This window comes from Mixophyes fleayi (genome assembly GCF_038048845.1).
Source record: "Mixophyes fleayi isolate aMixFle1 chromosome 2 unlocalized genomic scaffold, aMixFle1.hap1 SUPER_2_unloc_3, whole genome shotgun sequence".
Taxonomy (NCBI): Eukaryota; Metazoa; Chordata; class Amphibia; order Anura; family Limnodynastidae; genus Mixophyes; species Mixophyes fleayi.
Window position 1 is genome coordinate 358,959 of NW_027445880.1, and position 21,769 is coordinate 380,727.

At 39.5% G+C, this 21,769-nt stretch overlaps 4 non-coding genes across 4 annotated transcripts; all 4 read right to left on the bottom strand.

Moving 5' to 3' along the window:
* Positions 1-7,084: 7,084 nt before the first annotated feature.
* On the bottom strand, positions 7,085-7,158 carry TRNAI-AAU (transfer RNA isoleucine (anticodon AAU)). The gene has a single exon. It is a non-coding gene; the product is annotated as a tRNA-Ile (tRNA).
* An 11,681-nt stretch (positions 7,159-18,839) lies between these two features.
* TRNAI-AAU (transfer RNA isoleucine (anticodon AAU)) lies at positions 18,840-18,913 on the bottom strand. The gene has a single exon. It is a non-coding gene; the product is annotated as a tRNA-Ile (tRNA).
* A 1,170-nt stretch (positions 18,914-20,083) lies between these two features.
* On the bottom strand, positions 20,084-20,157 carry TRNAI-AAU (transfer RNA isoleucine (anticodon AAU)). The gene has a single exon. It is a non-coding gene; the product is annotated as a tRNA-Ile (tRNA).
* Positions 20,158-21,327: 1,170 nt separating this feature from the next.
* TRNAI-AAU (transfer RNA isoleucine (anticodon AAU)) lies at positions 21,328-21,401 on the bottom strand. The gene has a single exon. It is a non-coding gene; the product is annotated as a tRNA-Ile (tRNA).
* Between the last annotated feature and the right edge of the window lie 368 nt (positions 21,402-21,769).

A 21,769-nucleotide genomic window follows, 5' to 3' on the forward strand; every position in this document is an offset into this window, starting at 1 on the left:
CTCTGCTCCGGGATCCCATGGTGTGGTCACCTGTCCAGATGTAGGCTGATATGTGGATCTGCTGTAGTTTAGAAGATTGAGACAAGAAGTTTTAAGTCTGCATGGGAAGTTTGCCTGAAAGCGTTGCAACCGAGTAAAGCAAAGAGAGAAGATGGAGGTAAAGTACGAGAGGAACTCTTTATCATCATCTGCCAAACTCATGTGCACTGGATCCTTAAGCAGTCATCAAGAAGGGTTAAATATCTTTAGATTAATGCTTGTGTTTTTAAGGAATTGCTTCAAGCTAACTTCATTTCTCATCCCGCATCCTTGAAGTTTGTCAAAACTTGTAAAAATCATTGGAGCACCCTTACATTTCTCTTCAGGCTTAGAAAAGGAAACATTTTAATGCAACCTGTTATCATTTGGCAAATTGTTAATGTGCAGTGACGCAATCTGCATCCCCTATTTTTGGCTGAAATTGCACTGGGTGAGGATGGAAAAGTCAGGAATTTTAGTTTGAGAAAAGATTTCCATTGACATTTTCTCTCATGACTTTGCAGATCCTCACATTCCTTTTGCAGCTTGAAGAGACAAATGTTTTAATAAAAGCTAGTAAACTTTCAGGAGACTGGCTACTTGAACTCTAGGAATAAGTCAACTAAATCCAATTCTCATGCCTAAACAGTTAAGTGAAACGCAACTTTTGCTTTTTCTTTGATATTACTGGAATGAACATTAGTTAAATGTATAACAAGCAGACAAGCAAACTGCTTCACTGGTTTTTCTGTAATGGTGCTGTGTATATAAACACATAAAGCCATGACTTCTAATTTATACTCTTTGACGGTTTTTAACAATGTGTTCACGAAGTAGACAGTCTGAATAACCTTAAAATTTTTGGCCCGTATGGTTATTGAACCTGCAACCTTGGCGTTATTAGCACCACGCTCTAAGCAGCTGAGCTAACCGGCCCATGTTTTACTATTGGTTACATGTTCTGCTGAGCAGGGTTTCATACACATCATAGTGATCGCTAAGATATGTTCTCCAGTGAGTGAAAATCTCAAAAGGATCTTTGGAGCGTAAACAGACAAAAACGAGAAATCCAACACTGACCATCAGGGAATATAACCCTGGATGCTGTCCCTATGCTAAAGAGGACTGGCCTTCACTATGTTTACTCCAATTGATGTCAGGGATTTTTATTGTGAGAAAGCATTTTCAGCGATTTCTACTATCACTACTTTGGACTTTCAGCAATCCCATTGCCCTCTGCTCCGGGATCCCATGGTGTGGTCACCTGTCCAGATGTAGGCTGATAAGTGGATCTGCTGTAGTTTAGAAGATTGAGACAAGAAGTTTTAAGTCTGCATGGGAAGTTTGCCTGAAAGCGTTGCAACCGAGTAAAGCAAAGAGAGAAGATGGAGGTAAATTACGAGAGGAACTCTTTATCATCATCTGCCAAACTCATGTGCACTGGATCCTTAAGCAGTCATCAAGAAGCGTTAAATATCTTTAGATTAATGCTTGTGTTTTTAAGGAATTGCTTCAAGCTAATTTCATTTCTCATCCCGCATCCTTGAAGTTAGTCAAAACTTGTAAAAATCATTGGAGCACCCTTACATTTCTCTTCAGGCTTAGAAAAGGAAACATTTTAATGCAACCTGTTATCATTTGGCAAATTGTTAATGTGCAGTGACGCAATCTGCATCCCCTATTTTTGGCTGAAATTGCACTGGGTGAGGATGGAAAAGTCAGGAATTTTAGTTTGAGAAAAGATTTCCATTGACATTTTCTCTCATGACTTTGCAGATCCTCACATTCCTTTTGCAGCTTGAAGGGACAAATGTTTTAATAAAAGCTAGTAAACTTTCAGGAGACTGGCTACTTGAACTCTAGGAATAAGTCAACTAAATCCAATTCTCATGCCTAAACAGTTAAGTGAAACGCAACTTTTGCTTTTTCTTTGATATTACTGGAATGAACATTAGTTAAATGTATAACAAGCAGACAAGCAAACTGCTTCACTGGTTTTTCTGTAATGGTGCTGTGTATATAAACACATAAAGCCATGACTTCTAATTTATACTCTTTGACGGTTTTTAACAATGTGTCCACGAAGTAGACAGTCTGAATAACCTTAAAATTTTTGGCCCGTATGGGGATTGAACCCGCAACCTTGGTGTTATTAGCACCACGCTCTAAGCAGCTGAGCTAACCGGCCCATGTTTTACTAGTGGTTACATGTTCTGCTGAGCAGGGTTTCATACACATCATAGTGATCGCTAAGATATGTTCTCCAGTGAGTGAAAATCTCAAAATGATCTTTGGAGCGTAAACAGACAAAAATGAGAAATCCAACACTGACCATCAGGGAATATAACCCTGGATGCTGTCCCTATGCTAAAGAGGACTGGCCTTCACTATGTTTACTCCAATATATGTCAGGGATTTTTATTGTGAGAAAGCATTTTCAGCGATTTCTACTATCACGTCTTTGGACTTTCAGCAATCCCATTGCCCTCTGCCCCGGGATCCCATGGTGTGATCACCTGTCCAGATGTAGGCTGATATGTGGATCTGCTGTAGTTTAGAAGATTGAGACAAGAAGTTTTAAGTCTGCATGGGAAGTTTGCCTGAAAGCGTTGCAACCGAGTAAAGCAAAGAGAGAAGATGGAGGTAAAGTACGAGAGGAACTCTTTATCATCATCTGCCAAACTCATGTGCACTGGATCCTTAAGCAGTCATCAAGAAGGGTTAAATATCTTTAGATTAATGCTTGTGTTTTTAAGGAATTGCTTGAAGCTAACTTCATTTCTCATCCCGCATCCTTGAAGTTTGTCAAAACTTGTAAAAATCATTGGAGCACCCTTACATTTCTCTTCAGGCTTAGAAAAGGAAACATTTTAATGCAACCTGTTATCATTTGGCAAATTGTTCATGTGCAGTGACGCAATCTGCATCCCCTATTTTTGGCTGAAATTGCAATGGATGAGGATGGAAAAGTCAAGAATTTTAGTTCGAGAAAAGATTTTCATTGACATTTTCTCTCATGACTTTGCAGATCCTCACATTTCTTTTCCAGCTTGAAGGGACAAAAGTTTTAATAAAAGCTAGTAAACTTTCAGGAGACTGGCTACTTGAACTCTAGGAATAAGTCAACTAAATCCAATTCTCATGCCTAAACAGTTAAGTGAAACGCAACTTTTGCTTTTTCTTTGATATTACTGGAATGAACATTAGTTAAATCTATAACAAGCAAACTGCTTCTTCTGTAATGGTGCTGTGTATATAAACACATACAGCCATGACTTCTAATTTATACTCTTTGACGGTTTTTCACAATGTGTCCACGAAGTAGACAGTCTGAATAACCTTAAAATGTTTGGCCCGTACGGGGATTGAGCCCGCGACCTTGGTGTTATTAGCACCACGCTCTAACCAGCTAAGCTAACCGGCCCATGTTTTACTAGTGGTTACATGTTCTGCTGAGCAGGGTTTCATACACATCATGGTGATCGCTAAGATATGTTCTCCAGTGAGTGAAAATCTCAAAAGGATCTTTGGAGCGTAAACAGACAAAAACGAGAAATCCAACACTGACCATCAGGAAATATAACCCTGGATGCTGTCCCTATGCTAAAGAGGACTGGCCTTCACTATGTTTACTCCAATTGATGTCAGGGATTTTTATTGTGAGAAAGCATTTTCAGCGATTTCTACTATCACGTCTTTGGACTTTCAGCAATCCCATTGCCCTCTGCTCCGGGATCCCATGGTGTGGTCACCTGTCCAGATGTAGGCTGATATGTGGATCTGCTGTAGTTTAGAAGATTGAGACAAGAAGTTTTAAGTCTGCATGGGAAGTTTGCCTGAAAGCGTTGCAACCGAGTAAAGCAAAGAGAGAAGATGGAGGTAAAGTACGAGAGGAACTCTTTATCATCATCTGCCAAACTCATGTGCACTGGATCCTTAAGCAGTCATCAAGAAGGGTTAAATATCTTTAGATTAATGCTTGTGTTTTTAAGGAATTGCTTGAAGCTAACTTCATTTCTCATCCCGCATCCTTGAAGTTTGTCAAAACTTGTAAAAATCATTGGAGCACCCTTACATTTCTCTTCAGGCTTAGAAAAGGAAACATTTTAATGCAACCTGTTATCATTTGGCAAATTGTTCATGTGCAGTGACGCAATCTGCATCCCCTATTTTTGGCTGAAATTGCAATGGATGAGGATGGAAAAGTCAAGAATTTTAGTTCGAGAAAAGATTTTCATTGACATTTTCTCTCATGACTTTGCAGATCCTCACATTTCTTTTCCAGCTTGAAGGGACAAAAGTTTTAATAAAAGCTAGTAAACTTTCAGGAGACTGGCTACTTGAACTCTAGGAATAAGTCAACTAAATCCAATTCTCATGCCTAAACAGTTAAGTGAAACGCAACTTTTGCTTTTTCTTTGATATTACTGGAATGAACATTAGTTAAATCTATAACAAGCAAACTGCTTCTTCTGTAATGGTGCTGTGTATATAAACACATACAGCCATGACTTCTAATTTATACTCTTTGACGGTTTTTCACAATGTGTCCACGAAGTAGACAGTCTGAATAACCTTAAAATGTTTGGCCCGTACGGGGATTGAGCCCGCGACCTTGGTGTTATTAGCACCACGCTCTAACCAGCTAAGCTAACCGGCCCATGTTTTACTAGTGGTTACATGTTCTGCTGAGCAGGGTTTCATACACATCATGGTGATCGCTAAGATATGTTCTCCAGTGAGTGAAAATCTCAAAAGGATCTTTGGAGCGTAAACAGACAAAAACGAGAAATCCAACACTGACCATCAGGAAATATAACCCTGGATGCTGTCCCTATGCTAAAGAGGACTGGCCTTCACTATGTTTACTCCAATTGATGTCAGGGATTTTTATTGTGAGAAAGCATTTTCAGCGATTTCTACTATCACGTCTTTGGACTTTCAGCAATCCCATTGCCCTCTGCTCCGGGATCCCATGGTGTGGTCACCTGTCCAGATGTAGGCTGATATGTGGATCTGCTGTAGTTTAGAAGATTGAGACAAGAAGTTTTAAGTCTGCATGGGAAGTTTGCCTGAAAGCGTTGCAACCGAGTAAAGCAAAGAGAGAAGATGGAGGTAAAGTACGAGAGGAACTCTTTATCATCATCTGCCAAACTCATGTGCACTGGATCCTTAAGCAGTCATCAAGAAGGGTTAAATATCTTTAGATTAATGCTTGTGTTTTTAAGGAATTGCTTGAAGCTAACTTCATTTCTCATCCCGCATCCTTGAAGTTTGTCAAAACTTGTAAAAATCATTGGAGCACCCTTACATTTCTCTTCAGGCTTAGAAAAGGAAACATTTTAATGCAACCTGTTATCATTTGGCAAATTGTTCATGTGCAGTGACGCAATCTGCATCCCCTATTTTTGGCTGAAATTGCAATGGATGAGGATGGAAAAGTCAAGAATTTTAGTTCGAGAAAACATTTCCATTGACATTTTCTCTCATGACTATGCAGATCCTCACATTTCTTTTGCAGCTTGAAGGGACAAAAGTTTTAATAAAAGCTAGTAAACTTTCAGGAGACTGGCTACTTGAACTCTAGGAATAAGTCGACTAAATCCAATTCTCATGCCTAAACAGTTAAGTGAAACGCAACTTTTGCTTTTTCTTTGATATTACTGGAATGAACATTAGTTAAATCTATAACAAGCAAACTGCTTCTTCTGTAATGGTGCTGTGTATATAAACACATACAGCCATGACTTCTAATTTATACTCTTTGACGGTTTTTCACAATGTGTCCACGAAGTAGACAGTCTGAATAACCTTAAAATGTTTGGCCCGTACGGGGATTGAGCCCGCGACCTTGGTGTTATTAGCACCACGCTCTAACCAGCTAAGCTAACCGGCCCATGTTTTACTAGTGGTTACATGTTCTGCTGAGCAGGGTTTCATACACATCATGGTGATCGCTAAGATATGTTCTCCAGTGAGTGAAAATCTCAAAAGGATCTTTGGAGCGTAAACAGACAAAAACGAGAAATCCAACACTGACCATCAGGGAATATAACCCTGGATGCTGTCCCTATGCTAAAGAGGACTGGCCTTCACTATGTTTACTCCAATTGATGTCAGGGATTTTTATTGTGAGAAAGCATTTTCAGCGATTTCTACTATCACGTCTTTGGACTTTCAGCAATCCCATTGCCCTCTGCTCCGGGATCCCATGGTGTGGTCACCTGTCCAGATGTAGGCTGATATGTGGATCTGCTGTAGTTTAGAAGATTGAGACAAGAAGTTTTAAGTCTGCATGGGAAGTTTGCCTGAAAGCGTTGCAACCGAGTAAAGCAAAGAGAGAAGATGGAGGTAAAGTACGAGAGGAACTCTTTATCATCATCTGCCAAACTCATGTGCACTGGATCCTTAAGCAGTCATCAAGAAGGGTTAAATATCTTTAGATTAATGCTTGTGTTTTTAAGGAATTGCTTCAAGCTAACTTCATTTCTCATCCCGCATCCTTGAAGTTTGTCAAAACTTGTAAAAATCATTGGAGCACCCTTACATTTCTCTTCAGGCTTAGAAAAGGAAACATTTTAATGCAACCTGTTATCATTTGGCAAATTGTTCATGTGCAGTGACGCAATCTGCATCCCCTATTTTTGGCTGAAATTGCACTGGATGAGGATGGAAAAGTCAAGAATTTTAGTTCGAGAAAAGATTTCCATTGACATTTTCTCTCATGACTTTGCAGATCCTCACATTCCTTTTGCAGCTTGAAGGGACAAATGTTTTAATAAAAGCTGGTAAACTTTCAGGAGACTGGTTACTTGAACTCTAGGAATAAGTCGACTAAATCTAATTCTCATGCCTAAACAGTTAAGTGAAATGCAACTTTTGCTTTTTCTTTGATATTACTGGAATGAACATTAGTTAAATCTATAACAAGCAAACTGCTTCACTGGTTTTTCTGTAATGGTGCTGTGTATATAAACACATACAGCCATGACTTCTAATTTATACTCTTTGACGGTTTTTCACAATGTGTCCACGGAGTAGACAGTCTGAATAACCTTAAAATTTTTAGCTTGTACGGGGATCGAACCCACGACCTTGGCGTTATTAGCACCACGCTCTAACCAGCTGAGCTAACCGGCCCATGTTTTACTATTGGTTACATGTGCTGCTGAGCAGGGTTTCATACACATAATGGTGATCGCTAAGATATGTTCTCCAGTGAGTGAAAACCTCAAAAGGATCTTTGGAGCGTAAACAGACAAAAACGAGAAATCCAACACTGACCATCAGGGAATATAACCCTGGATGCTGTCCCTATGCTAAAGAGGACTGGCCTTCACTATGTTTACTCCAATTGATGTCAGGGATTTTTATTGTGAGAAAGCATTTTCAGCGATTTCTACTATCACGTCTTTGGACTTTCAGCAATCCCATTGCCCTCTGCTCCGGGATCCCATGGTGTGGTCACCTGTCCAGATGTAGGCTGATATGTGGATCTGCTGTAGTTTAGAAGATTGAGACAAGAAATTTTAAGTCTGCATGGGAAGTTTTCCTGAAAGCGTTGCAACCGAGTAAAGCAAAGAGAGAAGATGGAGGTAAAGTACGAGAGGAACTCTTTATCATCATCTGCCAAACTCATGTGCAATGGATCCTTAAGCAGTGATCAAGAAGGGTTAAATATCTTTAGATTAATGCTTGTGTTTTTAAGGAATTGCTTCAAGCTAACTTCATTTCTCATCCCGCATCCTTGAAGTTTGTCAAAACTTGTAAAAATCATTGGAGCACCCTTACATTTCTCTTCAGGCTTAGAAAAGGAAACATTTTAATGCAACCTGTTATCATTTGGCAAATTGTTCATGTGCAGTGACGCAATCTGCATCCCCTATTTTTGGCTGAAATTGCACTGGATGAGGATGGAAAAGTCAATAATTTTAGTTCGAGAAAAGATTTCCATTGACATTTTCTCTCATGACTTTGCAGATCCTCACATTCCTTTTGCAGCTTGAAGGGACAAATGTTTTAATAAAAGCTGGTAAACTTTCAGGAGACTGGCTACTTGAACTCTAGGAATAAGTCAACTAAATCCAATTCTCATGCCTAAACAGTTAAGTGAAATGCAACTTTTGCTTTTTCTTTGATATTACTGGAATGAACATTAGTTAAATCTATAACAAGCAAACTGCTTCACTGGTTTTTCTGTAATGGTGCTGTGTATATAAACACATACAGCCATGACTTCTAATTTATACTCTTTGACGGTTTTTCACAATGTGTCCACGGAGTAGACAGTCTGAATAACCTTAAAATTTTTAGCTTGTACGGGGATCGAACCCACGACCTTGGCGTTATTAGCACCACGCTCTAACCAGCTGAGCTAACCGGCCCATGTTTTACTATTGGTTACATGTGCTGCTGAGCAGGGTTTCATACACATAATGGTGATCGCTAAGATATGTTCTCCAGTGAGTGAAAACCTCAAAAGGATCTTTGGAGCGTAAACAGACAAAAACGAGAAATCCAACACTGACCATCAGGGAATATAACCCTGGATGCTGTCCCTATGCTAAAGAGGACTGGCCTTCACTATGTTTACTCCAATTGATGTCAGGGATTTTTATTGTGAGAAAGCATTTTCAGCGATTTCTACTATCACGTCTTTGGACTTTCAGCAATCCCATTGCCCTCTGCTCCGGGATCCCATGGTGTGGTCACCTGTCCAGATGTAGGCTGATATGTGGATCTGCTGTAGTTTAGAAGATTGAGACAAGAAATTTTAAGTCTGCATGGGAAGTTTTCCTGAAAGCGTTGCAACCGAGTAAAGCAAAGAGAGAAGATGGAGGTAAAGTACGAGAGGAACTCTTTATCATCATCTGCCAAACTCATGTGCAATGGATCCTTAAGCAGTGATCAAGAAGGGTTAAATATCTTTAGATTAATGCTTGTGTTTTTAAGGAATTGCTTCAAGCTAACTTCATTTCTCATCCCGCATCCTTGAAGTTTGTCAAAACTTGTAAAAATCATTGGAGCACCCTTACATTTCTCTTCAGGCTTAGAAAAGGAAACATTTTAATGCAACCTGTTATCATTTGGCAAATTGTTCATGTGCAGTGACGCAATCTGCATCCCCTATTTTTGGCTGAAATTGCACTGGATGAGGATGGAAAAGTCAATAATTTTAGTTCGAGAAAAGATTTCCATTGACATTTTCTCTCATGACTTTGCAGATCCTCACATTCCTTTTGCAGCTTGAAGGGACAAATGTTTTAATAAAAGCTGGTAAACTTTCAGGAGACTGGCTACTTGAACTCTAGGAATAAGTCAACTAAATCCAATTCTCATGCCTAAACAGTTAAATGAAACGCAACTTTTGCTTTTTCTTTGATATTACTGGAATGAACATTAGTTAAATCTATAACAAGCAAACTGCTTCATTGGTTTTTCTGTAATGGTGCTGTGTATATAAACACATACAGCCATGACTTCTAATTTATACTCTTTGACGGTTTTTCACAATGTGTCCTTGAAGTAGACAGTCTGATTAACCTTAAAATGTTTGGCCCGTACGGGGATCGAACCCGTGACCTTGGCGTTATTAGCACCACGCTCTATGTTTACTCCAATTGATGTCAGGGATTTTTATTGTGAGAAAGCATTTTCAGCGATTTCTACTATCACGTCTTTGGACTTTCAGAAATCCCATTGCCCTCTGCTCCGGGATCCCGTAGGCTGATATGTGGATCTGCTGTAGTTTAGAAGATTGAGACAAGAAGTTTTAAGTCTGCATGGGAAGTTTGCCTGAAAGCGTTGCAACCGAGTAAAGCAAAGAGAGAAGATGGAGGTAAAGTACGAGAGGAACTCTTTATCATCATCTGCCAAACTCATGTGCACTGGATCCTTAAGCAGTCATCAAGAAGGGTTAAATATCTTTAGATTAATGCTTGTGTTTTTAAGGAATTGCTTCAAGCTAACTTCATTTCTCATCCCGCATCCTTGAAGTTTGTCAAAACTTGTAAAAATCATTGGAGCACCCTTACATTTCTCTTCAGGCTTAGAAAAGGAAACATTTTAATGCAACCTGTTATCATTTGGCAAATTGTTCATGTGCAGTGACGCAATCTGCATCCCCTATTTTTGGCTGAAATTGCACTGGATGAGGATGGAAAAGTCAATAATTTTAGTTCGAGAAAAGATTTCCATTGACATTTTCTCTCATGACTTTGCAGATCCTCACATTCCTTTTGCAGCTTGAAGGGACAAATGTTTTAATAAAAGCTGGTAAACTTTCAGGAGACTGGCTACTTGAACTCTAGGAATAAGTCAACTAAATCCAATTCTCATGCCTAAACAGTTAAATGAAACGCAACTTTTGCTTTTTCTTTGATATTACTGGAATGAACATTAGTTAAATCTATAACAAGCAAACTGCTTCATTGGTTTTTCTGTAATGGTGCTGTGTATATAAACACATACAGCCATGACTTCTAATTTATACTCTTTGACGGTTTTTCACAATGTGTCCACGAAGTAGACAGTCTGAAAAACCTTAAAATGTTTGGCCCGTACGGGGATTGAACATGTGACCCTGGTGTTATTAGCACCACACTCTAACCAGCTGAGCTAACCAGCCCATGATTTACTATTGGTTACATGTTCTGCTGAGCAGGGTTTCATACACATCATGGTGATCGCTAAGATATGTTCTCCAGTGAGTGAAAATCTCAAAAGGATCTTTGGAGCGTAAACAGACAAAAACGAGAAATCCAACACTGACCATCAGGGAATATAACCCTGGATGCTGTCCCTATGCTTAAAAGGACTGGCCTTCACTATGTTTACTCCAATTGATGTCAGTTATTTTTATTGTGAGAAAGCATTTTCAGCGATTTCTACTATCACGTCTTTGGACTTTCAGCAATCCCATTGCCCTCTGCTCCGGGATCCCATGGTGTGGTCACCTGTCCAGATGTAGGCTGATATGTGGATCTGCTGTAGTTTAGAAGATTGAGACAAGAAGTTTTAAGTCTGCATGGGAAATTTGCCTGAAAGCGTTGCAACCGAGTAAAGCAAAGAGAGAAGATGGAGGTAAAGTACGAGAGGATATCTTTATCATCATATGCCAAACTCATGTGCACTGGATCCTTAAGCAGTCATCAAGAAGGGTTAAATATCTTTAGATTAATGCTTGTGTTTTTAAGGAATTGCTTCAAGCTAACTTCATTTCTCATCCCGCATCCTTGAAGTTTGTCAAAACTTGTAAAAATCATTGGAGCACCCTTACATTTCTCTTCAGGCTTAGAAAAGGAAACATTTTAATGCAACCTGTTATCATTTGGCAAATTGTTCATGTGCAGTGACGCAATCTGCATCCCCTATTTTTGGCTGAAATTGCACTGGATGAGGATGGAAAAGTCAAGAATTTTAGTTCGAGAAAAGATTTCCATTGACATTTTCTCTCATGACTTTGCAGATCCTCACATTCCTTTTGCAGCTTGAAGGGACAAATGTTTTAATAAAAGCTGGTAAACTTTCAGGAGACTGGTTACTTGAACTCTAGGAATAAGTCAACTAAATCCAACGAGAAATCCAACACTGACCATCAGGGAATATAACCCTGGATGCTGTCCCTATGCTAAAGAGGACTGGCCTTCACTATGTTTACTCCAATTGATGTCAGTTATTTTTATTGTGAGAAAGCATTTTCAGCGATTTCTACTATCACGTCTTTGGACTTTCAGCAATCCCATTGCCCTCTGCTCCGGGATCCCATGGTGTGACCACCTGTCCAAATGTAGGCTGATATGTGGATCTGCTGTAGTTTAGAAGATTGAGACAAGAAGTTTTAAGTCTGCATGGGAAGTTTGCCTGAAAGCGTTGCAACCGAGTAAAGCAAAGAGAGAAGATGGAGGTAAAGTACGAGAGGAACTCTTTATCATCATCTGCCAAACTCATGTGCACTGGATCCTTAAGCAGTCATCAAGAAGGGTTAAATATCTTTAGATTAATGCTTGTGTTTTTAAGGAATTGCTTCAAGCTAACTTCATTTCTCATCCCGCATCCTTGAAGTTTGTCATAACTTGTAAAAATCATTGGAGCACCCTTACATTTCTCTTCAGGCTTAGAAAAGGAAACATTTTAATGCAACCTGTTATCATTTGGCAAATTGTTCATGTGCAGTGACGCAATCTGCATCCCCTATTTTTGGCTGAAATTGCACTGGATGAGGATGGAAAAGTCAAGAATTTTAGTTCGAGAAAAGATTTCCATTGACATTTTCTCTCATGACTTTGCAGATCCTCACATTCCTTTGCCAGCTTGAAGGGACAAATGTTTTAATAAAAGCTGGTAAAGTTTTAGGAGACTGGCTACTTGAACTCTAGGAATAAGTCAACTAAATCCAATTCTCATGCCTAAACAGTTAAGTGAAATGCAACTTTTGCTTTTTCTTTGATATTACTGGAATGAACATTAGTTAAATCTATAACAAGCAAACTGCTTCACTGGTTTTTCTGTAATGGTGCTGTGTATATAAACACATACAGCCATGACTTCTAATTTATACTCTTTGACGGTTTTTCACAATGTGTCCACGAAGTAGACAGTCTGAATAACCTTAAAATGTTTGGCCCGTACGGGGATCGAACATGTGACCCTGGTGTTATTAGCACCACACTCTAACCAGCTGAGCTAACCAGCCCATGATTTACTATTGGTTACATGTTCTGCTGAGCAGGGTTTCATACACATCATGGTGATCGCTAAGATATGTTCTCCAGTGAGTGAAAATCTCAAAAGGATCTTTGGAGCGTAAACAGACAAAAACGAGAAATCCAACACTGACCATCAGGGAATATAACCCTGGATGCTGTCCCTATGCTTAAAAGGACTGGCCTTCACTATGTTTACTCCAATTGATGTCAGTTATTTTTATTGTGAGAAAGCATTTTCAGCGATTTCTACTATCACGTCTTTGGACTTTCAGCAATCCCATTGCCCTCTGCTCCGGGATCCCATGGTGTGGTCACCTGTCCAGATGTAGGCTGATATGTGGATCTGCTGTAGTTTAGAAGATTGAGACAAGAAGTTTTAAGTCTGCATGGGAAATTTGCCTGAAAGCGTTGCAACCGAGTAAAGCAAAGAGAGAAGATGGAGGTAAAGTACGAGAGGAACTCTTTATCATCATCTGCCAAACTCATGTGCACTGGATCCTTAAGCAGTCATCAAGAAGGGTTAAATATCTTTAGATTAATGCTTGTGTTTTTAAGGAATTGCTTCAAGCTAACTTCATTTCTCATCCCGCATCCTTGAAGTTTGTCAAAACTTGTAAAAATCATTGGAGCACCCTTACATTTCTCTTCAGGCTTAGAAAAGGAAACATTTTAATGCAACCTGTTATCATTTGGCAAATTGTTCATGTGCAGTGACGCAATCTGCATCCCCTATTTTTGGCTGAAATTGCACTGGATGAGGATGGAAAAGTCAAGAATTTTAGTTCGAGAAAAGATTTCCATTGACATTTTCTCTCATGACTTTGCAGATCCTCACATTCCTTTTGCAGCTTGAAGGGACAAATGTTTTAATAAAAGCTGGCAAACTTTCAGGAGACTGGTTACTTGAACTCTAGGAATAAGTCAACTAAATCCAACGAGAAATCCATCACTGACCATCAGGGAATATAACCCTGGATGCTGTCCCTATGCTAAAGAGGACTGGCCTTCACTATGTTTACTCCAATTGATGTCAGTTATTTTTATTGTGAGAAAGCATTTTCAGCGATTTCTACTATCACGTTTTTGGACTTTCAGCAATCCCATTGCCCTCTGCTCCGGGATCCCATGGTGTGGTCACCTGTCCAGATGTAGGCTGATATGTGGATCTGCTGTAGTTTAGAAGATTGAGACAAGAAGTTTTAAGTCTGCATGGGAAATTTGCCTGAAAGCGTTGCAACCGAGTAAAGCAAAGAGAGAAGATGGAGGTAAAGTACGAGAGGAACTCTTTATCATCATCTGCCAAACTCATGTGCACTGGATCCTTAAGCAGTCATCAAGAAGGGTTAAATATCTTTAGATTAATGCTTGTGTTTTTAAGGAATTGCTTCAAGCTAACTTCATTTCTCATCCCGCATCCTTGAAGTTTGTCAAAACTTGTAAAAATCATTGGAGCACCCTTACATTTCTCTTCAGGCTTAGAAAAGGAAACATTTTAATGCAACCTGTTATCATTTGGCAAATTGTTCATGTGCAGTGACGCAATCTGCATCCCCTATTTTTGGCTGAAATTGCACTGGATGAGGATGGAAAAGTCAAGAATTTTAGTTCGAGAAAAGATTTCCATTGACATTTTCTCTCATGACTTTGCAGATCCTCACATTCCTTTTGCAGCTTGAAGGGACAAATGTTTTAATAAAAGCTGGCAAACTTTCAGGAGACTGGTTACTTGAACTCTAGGAATAAGTCAACTAAATCCAACGAGAAATCCATCACTGACCATCAGGGAATATAACCCTGGATGCTGTCCCTATGCTAAAGAGGACTGGCCTTCACTATGTTTACTCCAATTGATGTCAGTTATTTTTATTGTGAGAAAGCATTTTCAGCGATTTCTACTATCACGTTTTTGGACTTTCAGCAATCCCATTGCCCTCTGCTCCGGGATCCCATGGTGTGGTCACCTGTCCAGATGTAGGCTGATATGTGGATCTGCTGTAGTTTAGAAGATTGAGATAAGAAGTTTTAAGTCTGCATGGGAAATTTGCCTGAAAGCGTTGCAACCGAGTAAAGCAAAGAGAGAAGATGGAGGTAAAGTACGAGAGGAACTCTTTATCATCATCTGCCAAACTCATGTGCACTGGATCCTTAAGCAGTCATCAAGAAGGGTTAAATATCTTTAGATTAATGCTTGTGTTTTTAAGGAATTGCTTCAAGCTAACTTCATTTCTCATCCCGCATCCTTGAAGTTTGTCAAAACTTGTAAAAATCATTGGAGCACCCTTACATTTCTCTTCAGGCTTAGAAAAGGAAACATTTTAATGCAACCTGTTATCATTTGGCAAATTGTTCATGTGCAGTGACGCAATCTGCATCCCCTATTTTTGGCTGAAATTGCACTGGATGAGGATGGAAAAGTCAAGAATTTTAGTTCGAGAAAAGATTTCCATTGACATTTTCTCTCATGACTTTGCAGATCCTCACATTCCTTTGCCAGCTTGAAGGGACAAATGTTTTAATAAAAGCTGGTAAAGTTTTAGGAGACTGGCTACTTGAACTCTAGGAATAAGTCAACTAAATCCAATTCTCATGCCTAAACAGTTAAGTGAAATGCAACTTTTGCTTTTTCTTTGATATTACTGGAATGAACATTAGTTAAATCTATAACAAGCAAACTGCTTCACTGGTTTTTCTGTAATGGTGCTGTGTATATAAACACATACAGCCATGACTTCTAATTTATACTCTTTGACGGTTTTTCACAATGTGTCCACGAAGTAGACAGTCTGAATAACCTTAAAATGTTTGGCCCGTACGGGGATCGAACATGTGACCCTGGTGTTATTAGCACCACACTCTAACCAGCTGAGCTAACCAGCCCATGATTTACTATTGGTTACATGTTCTGCTGAGCAGGGTTTCATACACATCATGGTGATCGCTAAGATATGTTCTCCAGTGAGTGAAAATCTCAAAAGGATCTTTGGAGCGTAAACAGACAAAAACGAGAAATCCAACACTGACCATCAGGGAATATAACCCTGGATGCTGTCCCTATGCTTAAAAGGACTGGCCTTCACTATGTTTACTCCAATTGATGTCAGTTATTTTTATTGTGAGAAAGCATTTTCAGCGATTTCTACTATCACGTCTTTGGACTTTCAGCAATCCCATTGCCCTCTGCTCCGGGATCCCATGGTGTGGTCACCTGTCCAGATGTAGGCTGATATGTGGATCTGCTGTAGTTTAGAAGATTGAGACAAGAAGTTTTAAGTCTGCATGGGAAATTTGCCTGAAAGCGTTGCAACCGAGTAAAGCAAAGAGAGAAGATGGAGGTAAAGTACGAGAGGAACTCTTTATCATCATCTGCCAAACTCATGTGCACTGGATCCTTAAGCAGTCATCAAGAAGGGTTAAATATCTTTAGATTAATGCTTGTGTTTTTAAGGAATTGCTTCAAGCTAACTTCATTTCTCATCCCGCATCCTTGAAGTTTGTCAAAACTTGTAAAAATCGTTGGAGCACCCTTACATTTCTCTTCAGGCTTAGAAAAGGAAACATTTTAATGCAACCTGTTATCATTTGGCAAATTGTTCATGTGCAGTGACGCAATCTGCATCCCCTATTTTTGGCTGAAATTGCACTGGATGAGGATGGAAAAGTCAAGAATTTTAGTTCGAGAAAAGATTTCCATTGACATTTTCTCTCATGACTTTGCAGATCCTCACATTCCTTTGCCAGCTTGAAGGGACAAATGTTTTAATAAAAGCTGGTAAAGTTTTAGGAGACTGGCTACTTGAACTCTAGGAATAAGTCAACTAAATCCAATTCTCATGCCTAAACAGTTAAGTGAAATGCAACTTTTGCTTTTTCTTTGATATTACTGGAATGAACATTAGTTAAATCTATAACAAGCAAACTGCTTCACTGGTTTTTCTGTAATGGTGCTGTGTATATAAACACATACAGCCATGACTTCTAATTTATACTCTTTGACGGTTTTTCACAATGTGTCCACGAAGTAGACAGTCTGAATAACCTTAAAATGTTTGGCCCGTACGGGGATCGAACATGTGACCCTGGTGTTATTAGCACCACACTCTAACCAGCTGAGCTAACCAGCCCATGATTTACTATTGGTTACATGTTCTGCTGAGCAGGGTTTCATACACATCATGGTGATCGCTAAGATATGTTCTCCAGTGAGTGAAAATCTCAAAAGGATCTTTGGAGCGTAAACAGACAAAAACGAGAAATCCAACACTGACCATCAGGGAATATAACCCTGGATGCTGTCCCTATGCTTAAAAGGACTGGCCTTCACTATGTTTACTCCAATTGATGTCAGTTATTTTTATTGTGAGAAAGCATTTTCAGCGATTTCTACTATCACGTCTTTGGACTTTCAGCAATCCCATTGCCCTCTGCTCCGGGATCCCATGGTGTGGTCACCTGTCCAGATGTAGGCTGATATGTGGATCTGCTGTAGTTTAGAAGATAGAGACAAGAAGTTTTAAGTCTGCATGGGAAATTTGCCTGAAAGCGTTGCAACCGAGTAAAGCAAAGAGAGAAGATGGAGGTAAAGTACGAGAGGAACTCTTTATCATCATCTGCCAAACTCATGTGCACTGGATCCTTAAGCAGTCATCAAGAAGGGTTAAATATCTTTAGATTAATGCTTGTGTTTTTAAGGAATTGCTTCAAGCTAACTTCATTTCTCATCCCGCATCCTTGAAGTTTGTCAAAACTTGTAAAAATCGTTGGAGCACCCTTACATTTCTCTTCAGGCTTAGAAAAGGAAACATTTTAATGCAACCTGTTATCATTTGGCAAATTGTTTATGTGCAGTGACGCAATCTGCATCCCCTATTTTTGGCTGAAATTGCACTGGATGAGGATGGAAAAGTCAAGAATTTTAGTTCGAGAAAAGATTTCCATTGACATTTTCTCTCATGACTTTGCAGATCCTCACATTCCTTTTGCAGCTTGAAGGGACAAATGTTTTAATAAAAGCTGGCAAACTTTCAGGAGACTGGTTACTTGAACTCTAGGAATAAGTCAACTAAATCCAACGAGAAATCCAACACTGAGCATCAGGGAATATAACCCTGGATGCTGTCCCTATGCTAAAGAGGACTGGCCTTCACTATGTTTACTCCAATTGATGTCAGTTATTTTTATTGTGAGAAAGCATTTTCAGCGATTTCTACTATCACGTTTTTGGACTTTCAGCAATCCCATTGCCCTCTGCTCCGGGATCCCATGGTGTGGTCACCTGTCCAGATGTAGGCTGATATGTGGATCTGCTGTAGTTTAGAAGATTGAGACAAGAAGTTTTAAGTCTGCATGGGAAATTTGCCTGAAAGCGTTGCAACCGAGTAAAGCAAAGAGAGAAGATGGAGGTAAAGTACGAGAGGAACTCTTTATCATCATCTGCCAAACTCATGTGCACTGGATCCTTAAGCAGTCATCAAGAAGGGTTAAATATCTTTAGATTAATGCTTGTGTTTTTAAGGAATTGCTTCAAGCTAACTTCATTTCTCATCCCGCATCCTTGAAGTTTGTCAAAACTTGTAAAAATCATTGGAGCACCCTTACATTTCTCTTCAGGCTTAGAAAAGGAAACATTTTAATGCAACCTGTTATCATTTGGCAAATTGTTCATGTGCAGTGACGCAATCTGCATCCCCTATTTTTGGCTGAAATTGCACTGGATGAGGATGGAAAAGTCAAGAATTTTAGTTCGAGAAAAGATTTCCATTGACATTTTCACTCATGACTTTGCAGATCCTCACATTCCTTTTGCAGCTTGAAGGGACAAATGTTTTAATAAAAGCTGGTAAACTTTCAGGAGACTGGCTACTTGAACTCTAGGAATAAGTCAACTAAATCCAATTCTCATGCCTAAACAGTTAAGTGAAACGCAACTTTTGCTTTTTCTTTGATATTACTGGAATGAACATTAGTTAAATCTATAACAAGCAAACTGCTTCACTGGTTTTTCTGTAATGGTGCTGTGTATATAAACACATACAGCCATGACTTCTAATTTATACTCTTTGACGGTTTTTCACAATGTGTCCACGAAGTAGACAGTCTGAATAACCTTAAATTTTTTGGCCCGTACGGGGATCGAACCCGCGACCTTGGCGTTATTAGCACCACGCTCTAACCAGCTGAGCTAACCGGCCCATGTTTTACTTTTGGTTACATGTTCTGCTGAGCAGGGTTTCATACACATAATGGTGATCGCTAAGATATGTTCTCCAGTGAGTGAAAACCTGAAAAGGATCTTTGGAGCGTAAACAGACAAAAACAAGAAATCCAACACTGACCATCAGGGAATATAACCCTGGATGGTGTCCCTATGCTAAAGAGGACTGGCCTTCACTATGTTTACTCCAATTGATGTCAGTTATTTTTATTGTGAGAAAGCATTTTCAGCGATTTCTACTATCACGTCTTTGGACTTTCAGCAATCCCATTGCCCTCTGCTCCGGGATCCCATGGTGTGGTCACCTGTCCAGATGTAGGCTGATATGTGGATCTGCTGTAGTTTAGAAGATTGAGACAAGAAGTTTTAAGTCTGCATGGGAAATTTGCCTGAAAGCGTTGCAACCGAGTAAAGCAAAGAGAGAAGATGGAGGTAAAGTACGAGAGGAACTCTTTATCATCATCTGCCAAACTCATGTGCACTGGATCCTTAAGCAGTCATCAAGAAGGGTTAAATATCTTTAGATTAATGCTTGTGTTTTTAAGGAATTGCTTCAAGCTAACTTCATTTCTCATCCCGCATCCTTGAAGTTTGTCAAAACTTGTAAAAATCATTGGAGCACCCTTACATTTCTCTTCAGGCTTAGAAAAGGAAACATTTCAATGCAACCTGTTATCATTTGGCAAATTGTTCATGTGCAGTGACGCAATCTGCATCCCCTATTTTTGGCTGAAATTGCACTGGATGAGGATGGAAAAGTCAATAATTTTAGTTCGAGAAAAGATTTCCATTGACATTTTCTCTCATGACTTTGCAGATCCTCACATTCCTTTTCCAGCTTGAAGGGACAAATGTTTTAATAAAAGCTGGTAAACTTTTAGGAGACTGGCTACTTGAACTCTAGGAATAAGTCAACTAAATCCAATTCTCATGCCTAAACAGTTAAGTGAAACGCAACTTTTGCTTTTTCTTTGATATTACTGGAATGAACATTAGTTAAATCTATAACAAGCAAACTGCTTCACTGGTTTTTCTGTAATGGTGCTGTGTATATAAACACATACAGCCATGACTTCTAATTTATACTCTTTGACGGTTTTTCACAATGTGTCCACGAAGTAGACAGTCTGAATAACCTTAAAGTTTTTGGCCCGTACGGGGAACGAACCCGCGACCTTGGCGTTATTAGCACCACGCTCTAACCAGCTGAGCTAACCGGCCCATGTTTTACTTTTGGTTACATGTTCTGCTGAGCAGGGTTTCATACACATAATGGTGATCGCTAAGATATGTTCTCCAGTGAGTGAAAACCTCAAAAGGATCTTTGGAGCGTAAACAGACAAAAACGAGAAATCCAACACTGACCATCAGGGAATATAACCCTGGATGCTGTCCCTATGCTAAAGAGGACTGGCCTTCACTATGTTTACTCCAATTGATGTCAGTTATTTTTATTGTGAGAAAGCATTTTCAGCGATTTCTACTATCACGTCTTTGGACTTTCAGCAATCCCATTGCCCTCTGCTCCGGGATCCCATGGTGTGGTCACCTGTCCAGATGTAGGCTGATATGTGGATCTGCTGTAGTTTAGAAGATTGAGACAAGAAGTTTTAAATCTGCATGGGAAGTTTGCCTGAAAGCGTTGCAACCGAGTAAAGCAAAGAGAGAAGATGGAGGTAAAGTACGAGAGGAACTCTTTATCATCATCTGCCAAACTCATGTGCACTGGATCCTTAAGCAGTCATCAAGAAGGGTTAAATATCTTTAGATTAATGCTTGTGTTTTTAAGGAATTGCTTCAAGCAAACTTCATTTCTCATCCCGCATCCTTGAAGTTTGTCAAAACTTGTAAAAATCATTGGAGCACCCTTACATTTCTCTTCAGGCTTAGAAAAGGAAACATTTTAATGCAACCTGTTATCATTTGGCAAATTGTTCATGTGCAGTGACGCAATCTGCATCCCCTATTTTTGGCTGAAATTGCACTGGATGAGGATGGAAAAGTCAAGAATTTTAGTTCGAGAAAAGATTTCCATTGACATTTTCTCTCATGACTTTGCAGATCCTCACATTCCTTTTCCAGCTTGAAGGGACAAATGTTTTAATAAAAGCTGGTAAACTTTTAGGAGACTGGCTACTTGAACTCTAGGAATAAGTCAACTAAATCCAATTCTCATGCCTAAACAGTTAAGTGAAACGCAACTTTTGCTTTTTCTTTGATATTACTGGAATGAACATTAGTTAAATCTATAACAAGCAAACTGCTTCACTGGTTTTTCTGTAATGGTGCTGTGTATATAAACACATACAGCCATGACTTCTAATTTATACTCTTTGACGGTTTTTCACAATGTGTCCACGAAGTAGACAGTCTGAATAACCTTAAAATTTTTGGCCTGTACGGGGATCGAACCCGTGACCTTGGCGTTATTAGCACCACGCTCTAACCAGCTGAGCTAACCAGCCCATGTTTTACTGTTGATTACATGTTCTGCTGAGCAGGGTTTCATACACATAATGGTGATCGCTAAGATATGTACTCCAGTGAGTGAAAACCTCAAAAGGATCTTTGGAGCGTAAACAGACAAAAACGAGAAATCCAACACTGACCATCAGGGAATATAACCCTGGATGCTGTCCCTATGCTAAAGAGGACTGGCCTTCACTATGTTTACTCCAATTGATGTCAGGGATTTTTATTGTGAGAAAGCATTTTCAGCGATTTCTACTATCACGTCTTTGGACTTTCAGCAATCCCATTGCCCTCTGCTCCGGGATCCCATGGTGTGGTCACCTGTCCAGATGTAGGCTGATATGTGGATCTGCTGTAGTTT